Source organism: Vicia villosa, linkage group LG3 (genome assembly GCF_029867415.1).
Source record: "Vicia villosa cultivar HV-30 ecotype Madison, WI linkage group LG3, Vvil1.0, whole genome shotgun sequence".
NCBI lineage: Eukaryota > Viridiplantae > Streptophyta > Magnoliopsida > Fabales > Fabaceae > Vicia > Vicia villosa.
In genome coordinates this window covers 212,563,218-212,569,568 of record NC_081182.1, presented here as the reverse complement: position 1 = coordinate 212,569,568, position 6,351 = coordinate 212,563,218, and the positions used below count along the sequence as shown (strand labels likewise).

The 6,351-nt window shown below is 31.6% G+C and overlaps 1 pseudogene; it reads left to right on the top strand.

Annotated features, from left to right (window-relative positions):
* Positions 1-1,711: 1,711 nt before the first annotated feature.
* Positions 1,712-2,939, top strand: LOC131659877 (photosystem II CP47 reaction center protein-like; annotated as a pseudogene).
* Positions 2,940-6,351: the final 3,412 nt, after the last annotated feature.

Genomic DNA, 6,351 nt, shown 5'->3' with positions numbered 1-6,351 from the left:
ATGATTCAAGCGTAATTAGGTTTGATATCCATATTCTAGTTGATCATTGTGATTATTTTTCCTAAATGTAACGTAAAACTACTCTGTCTTATATAAAAAGCGTAACATTTGTGTTTTTCTTTTGTCTTAAAATAATTGTCAATTTACAATTTTAATGCAACATTTATTATTATTTTTCACAACTATATTGCTATTTATTAGCTTTCTCTTTATTTAACTACTCTATTAGCTACAATTAATAAGTATATTCTAGTAAATGATATTAGTTTTTTCACAAAATCAAAATCAAATTGACCTTTAATACTGTCTGGAAAATAGAGGAAACCCTATACTATATAGTCTATGCTTAGAATTAGGTGGAGTCCACCTCCAATGTTTTTGGATTTTGTGGAAGAAGCAAAACAATATAGATTTTTAATCATGAGTCATGTCTTGTTCATTGTAAGCTTATGAATCTTCTGCTGCCAGCTCCAAGGAAATTCACTACACACTCAACAATTAATACAAAATAGTCTCTCGTGAAACTCTAAAATATAAGGTGGAGAAGTTATGTGATTATAAAAACCAAAAACTTGATTATAAAATATAATACACTTAAACACTTTATCTTCTTAGGATCCATCCTTTGGATCATTCAATGGGAGGAGAGGATTTTTATTAAAGAGAGAGGAAGAGGAGAGAAGGAGAAGAATTTGATTTACATGTATTTGTTTAATTCAAAATATGAAATTAGAGGGGAGATATTTTAAAATTAAATTATTTTATTATCTTTATAATTTTATCATAATAATGATTATATTTATCATTTATAATTCGGACAAAAGTTCATTAACAATATATAATGATATTTATCATTAATAATTTGAACACAAATATGTTAATGAAGTATAAGTATCAATGAGAGAACATAAAATAAAAATTTATAAAAATGTAATGATAATACTATTTTAGAAGATAACTGAATACAAAAAAATCTATAAAAAATTATTATGAAGAAAAATATTAAGATAATTAAAATTTGACATCAAAATATAAAAAATTATTGTAAAAAATAATAAAAAGAACAGAATAAAATACATAAAAAAGTATAGTCATATAATGAAAATAATAAAGTTTATGCGAAAAGATAAAAGTAAAGATGATGTTGATTTGAAAGAGAAAAAATAATGGAAGCAACCATGACTATAACATGTGAGATTGATTTAGGCAATAGAGAAACTTTTAACCGTAAAAAAAACTTCAACATCAAAAAAGAATAAGATAAATTTGATAGAAAACCTAAACTTGTAATATTTTCTTAGGGTTTAATTATGATTTTTATATAAAAAAAAACTAAGATTAATTTTGTCAAGATAACAAATTACATTTTAATGTCTCTCCCATGTCCTTCCCTTCCCTATAAAAAAATTCTGATTCGGGAGAACAAAAAATCACTCTAGGAGGAATTCTGATCATCTCTCATCCCCTCCTTTCTCCTCCTAAAATATTGAACCAAACACTTTTCATATAAAATATTCACTCTCCTCCCCTCTAAAACCCCAAACCAAACAGACCCTTAATGAATATAAGTACTAGGGTTGACCCGGCAAATATTGTGGTTTAAGGTGAATTTTACGAAAAAAACTTTTAATAATAAAAATTAGGAAAATAATAATTAAAATATGAAAATATGAGCAATAAAAAATTATTTATTAAATTATCATGCGACTTTCATGTAACAGGACTGTTTGGTCCTAGAATATGGGTATCTGATCCTTATGGACTTATAGGAATGGTACAATCTGTAAATCCCGCATGGGGTGTGGACGATTTTGATCCTTTAGTTCCGGGGGAATAGCCTCGCATCATATTGTAGTAGGAAAAATGAGCATTTTCCATCTTAGTGTGCGTCCACCTCAACATTTATATAAAGGATTGCGTAGGAGAAATATTGAAACTGTCCTTTTCAGTAGGATCGGTGCTGTATTTTTTGCAGCTTTTGTTGTTGCTGGAACTATGAGTGGTATGGTTCAGCAACTACCCCGATTGAATAATATGGTCCTACTCGTTATCAATGGGATCGGGGATACTTCTAGTAAGAAATGTATCGAAGAGTTGGTGTTAGACTAGTTAAAAATTAAAGTTTATCAGAAACTTGGTTTAAAATTCCTAAAAAATTAGCTTTTTACGATTACATCGATAATAATTCGGCAAAAGGGGGGGTTTGTTTAGAGCGGACTTAATGGACATTGGAGATGGAATAACAGTTGGTTGGTTAGGGCATCTTATCTTTAGAGACAAAGAGGGGCGTGAACTTTTTGCACACCGTAGGCCTAATTTTTTTGAAACATTTTTGGTTGTTTTGGTAGACGGAGACAAAATGGTTCGAGCGGGTGTTCCTTTTCGAAGGCTAGAGTCAAAGTATAGTGTCGAACAATTTGGTGTAATTGTTGAATTCTATGGTGGTGAACTCAATGGAGTTAGTTATAGTGATCCTACTACTCTGAAAAAATATGCCTAACGTGCTCAATTGGGTGAAATTTTTGAATTAGATCATGCTACTTTAAAATTGAATGGTGTTTTTCGTAGCAGTCCAAAGGGTTGGTTTACTTTTGGACATGCTTTGTTTACTATACTCTTTTTTTCGGGCACATTTGGCATGGTGCTAGAACCTTGTTCATAGATGTTTTTACTGGTATTGATCCAGATTCGGATGGGTAAGTAGAATTTGGAGCATTCCAAAAACTTGGAGATCCAACTACAAAAAAATAGGGAGTCTGATAGAAATAGGTTTGTTCCTTTTCAATTCGACTTTTTTTGTTGTTGTTATTTGAATTTGATATAGGAAATTAGATAAATATTGATTTCAATTGTTCCATTTTGTTTTACTTTACTATTGTTCTTTCTTTTTCTTTATCCAGGAAATAATCCCCCCAAAACATGTATGAAAGCTATAATTGTAAACCTCAATCAAATCAATGGAAGCATTGGTACATTCCTCTTAGTTTAGACTTTAGGAATCATTTTTTCGCTATATTTTAAGAAAACCCCCTAAAGTTCCAACTAAAAACACGAAATGATTTTTAATTATCTCAATAGAAGTAATGAGCCTCCAATATTATGATATCGGAGGCTCATTACTTCAACTAGTCCCCATGTCCTTCGAATGAATCTCTTAGTTGTTGAGAGGGTGGCCCAAAAGTAGTATATAAGGCATACTCAATAAAACTGACAATTAAACTAGATATAGGGATGGCAATTAAGGTTGTTGTTTCCATTATTATATAATATCAAGACTACGATGGATATATAGGGTAAGATCCTTTATCTACAGCGGAATGGTATACAAAGTCAAAATATCTCAATAAAAAAAAATTTAGGCTACACAAACCATTGAGGGTAGTTCTAGATCTAGTCCAATACGAACTGTTGTAGAAGATTTATTGAAATCATTGAATTCAGAATATGGTAAAGTAGCTCCGGGGTGGGGAACTACCCCCTTTGATGGGAATTGCATTGGCCTTATTTACAATATTTCTCTCTATTGAGTACTAGGGTCGACCCGACAAATATCAAGGCTTAAGATGAATTTTACAACAAAGCTTTTAATAATAAAAAATACGACAATAATATTTAAAATATAAAAAATTGAGCAATGCAAAATTAATTATTAAATTATCATAATAAATTTTGTTTAATAATTATTTTCAATCGATAATAAAATATAAAAATTGAATCCTTATTTAAACACTATTATTGAAATATAATTAATCTCAAATAAGACTTTATTAACTTTATTTTTTATACAATTAATGGAAGGATTATATTATTGCACTATTTTAAAATTCCTATTATATCACTATCATATAAACTTGTAGTGGTGTCTACTATCAAACCTTTTTATCAAAAATCACTATTTGAAATTTTACGATGAGTCTCCCTCCACTAGGGTTTGCAAATGCAAATCAAAAGAATCAAAGTAAAGAAAATTACTTGAAAGATCAAAGCACAAAAAGATTTAAAGAAGGAGATATGATCGTCTCCTCTATTCCAAACATACATATGGTGTACGGAGAACTAGGCTTAAACATGTTGAGAATACTAAAACTAAAGGGACTATTAAGTATAAGAACAAGGTGACGAGACTAAAGATGGATGATATTGAAGAAACAATTGAACACTTGCAGATCAAATGAAGGATGGAATGAAGGAAGGAGTGTAATTGGAGGTTTAATAATTGAAGAGAAGAAATTTGGAGAGTATGAATTTCCAGAATTCATATTACCAGAGATGGAAGAAAGGATTATTGCTAAGCCATGGAAATGAGCGCTGATTATTAAAATGCTGAGATGAGGATAGATTACAAGGCGTTGGAGAATCGAATCTAACATATATGGGTGAGAATAGGAGTTCTGAAAAGAGTAGATCTAGGGCAGGAATATTACCTAGTCATTTTCACTAGTGAAGATGACCAACTTTTAGCCTTAATGAAGGGTCCATGGCTAATATAGGATCACTATCTCTCAGTCAGAGAATGGAGCGCAGACTTTTGTCCATCAAGTGACACCATTGAACACCTTGTATTATGGTTCAAGATACATGGATTACATATAGAATATTATGATGAGATAATCCTTAACTTCATCGGAGATCGTATTGGAAAAAAGGTTAAAGTGGGCAAAAATATGCTTACAAGGAAAAGAGGAAAGTATGCAAGTATGTGTATATAAGTTGATTTAACTAGACCTCTTTTAGAAATGTTCTCTATAAAAGATAGACATTATAAGGCGGAGTACGAAGGTTTACACATTCTATGTTAAACTTCTGGTAGATTTAGACATTTTGAAAAAGGGTGCATGCGGAAAAGAAAAGTTGTGGTTGAAAATAATGGTGCAAATGAGTGAAAAATAAGTGTTAAAGGTGAAAATAATGTAAAATCATCAATAAAAAATGCAGGTCCATGGACAGTGTTCAAAAGACATGGAGGGAAAACTATAAAGGGGAGCGGTGCTCCGGTGAGTATGACCACATTTGATGCAGGGGAACAAATTAAGAGGTCCATTTTTTATTTCTCTTAATGGGGAATGCATTAATGGAGGTACTGATGAGATTAATTAGTCATGGTATTGAATAAAGTAACGTAAACAAAATGCATGCAAAGATGTTATTAAAAGGTAAAATATGAATAATTCAAAACAACCAATAGTAGTGCAACACGTGGTGAATGAGACTGAAGCAAACAAAAAAAAAAGAAAAAAGCAAAGATTAACAAAGTGAGCCTGGTCATTGCATCCCATGGCATAATGAAAGTGAAGAATAAAGGCGGAAACACGTGGAAAGAACAAGCACACTTTGGACAAACTGGTGGAGGAAAGGGGGGTAGGTGAGCTCATTAAGGGGCTTAATCTGAATGAAGGGTTGAAGTTTGATAATGTATATTAGGGAATGGTGAATGTTATGTAACAAAAGGTGAAAATAATGTAAAATCATCAATAAAAAATGCAGGTCCATGGACAGTGTTCAAAAGACATGGAGGGAAAACTACAAAGGGGAGCGGTGCTCCGGTGAGTATGACCACATTTGATGCAGGGGAACAAATTAAGAGGTCCATTTTTTCTTGCTCTTAATGGGGAATGCATTAATGGATGTACTGATGAGATTAATTAGTCATGGTATTGAATAAAGTAGCATAAACAAAATGCATGCAAAGATGTTATTAAAAGGGAAAATATGAATAATTCAAAACAACCAATAGTAGTGCAACACGTGGTGAAGGAGACTGAAGCAAACAAAAAAAAAGAAAAAAGCAAAGATTAACAAAGTGAGCCTGGTCATTGCATCCCGTGGCATAATAAAAGAGAAGAATAAAGGCGGAAACACGTGGAAAGAACAAGCACACTTTGGACAAACTGGTGGAGGAAAGGGGGGTATGTGAGCTCATTAAGGGGCTTTGTAACACCCCGAATTTTATTAATTATTAATTAAATTGATCGAGGATTTATTCATTGGAATTAGTTGAAGTCGAGGTTTATCGGTATTATTCTACAAACGTAATGGATTAATATGTTGATTTGAGCAGTTAAGTTATGGTCAGATTAATTAGTCGGATTAGTCAGAGAAGTACAATTGCGAGTTAGTATTGTTAAAGTTATGGATCGATGGTAAATGTGGAATATTATTGGAAATAATATTCGGTTATGTTGTGTGGTTGATTATTTATGTGTGTTATTTGGCTTAATTGAGTAATTAAAGAGAGATTATGAATTGGGCCTAAGTGAAACAAATATGACATAAGAGATTGGATTGTGGGCTAAGCCCAATTAAGAAAAGAAGGATAGTAAGAGTTAGGGTTTTAGAGGTTTGGCCTCATAA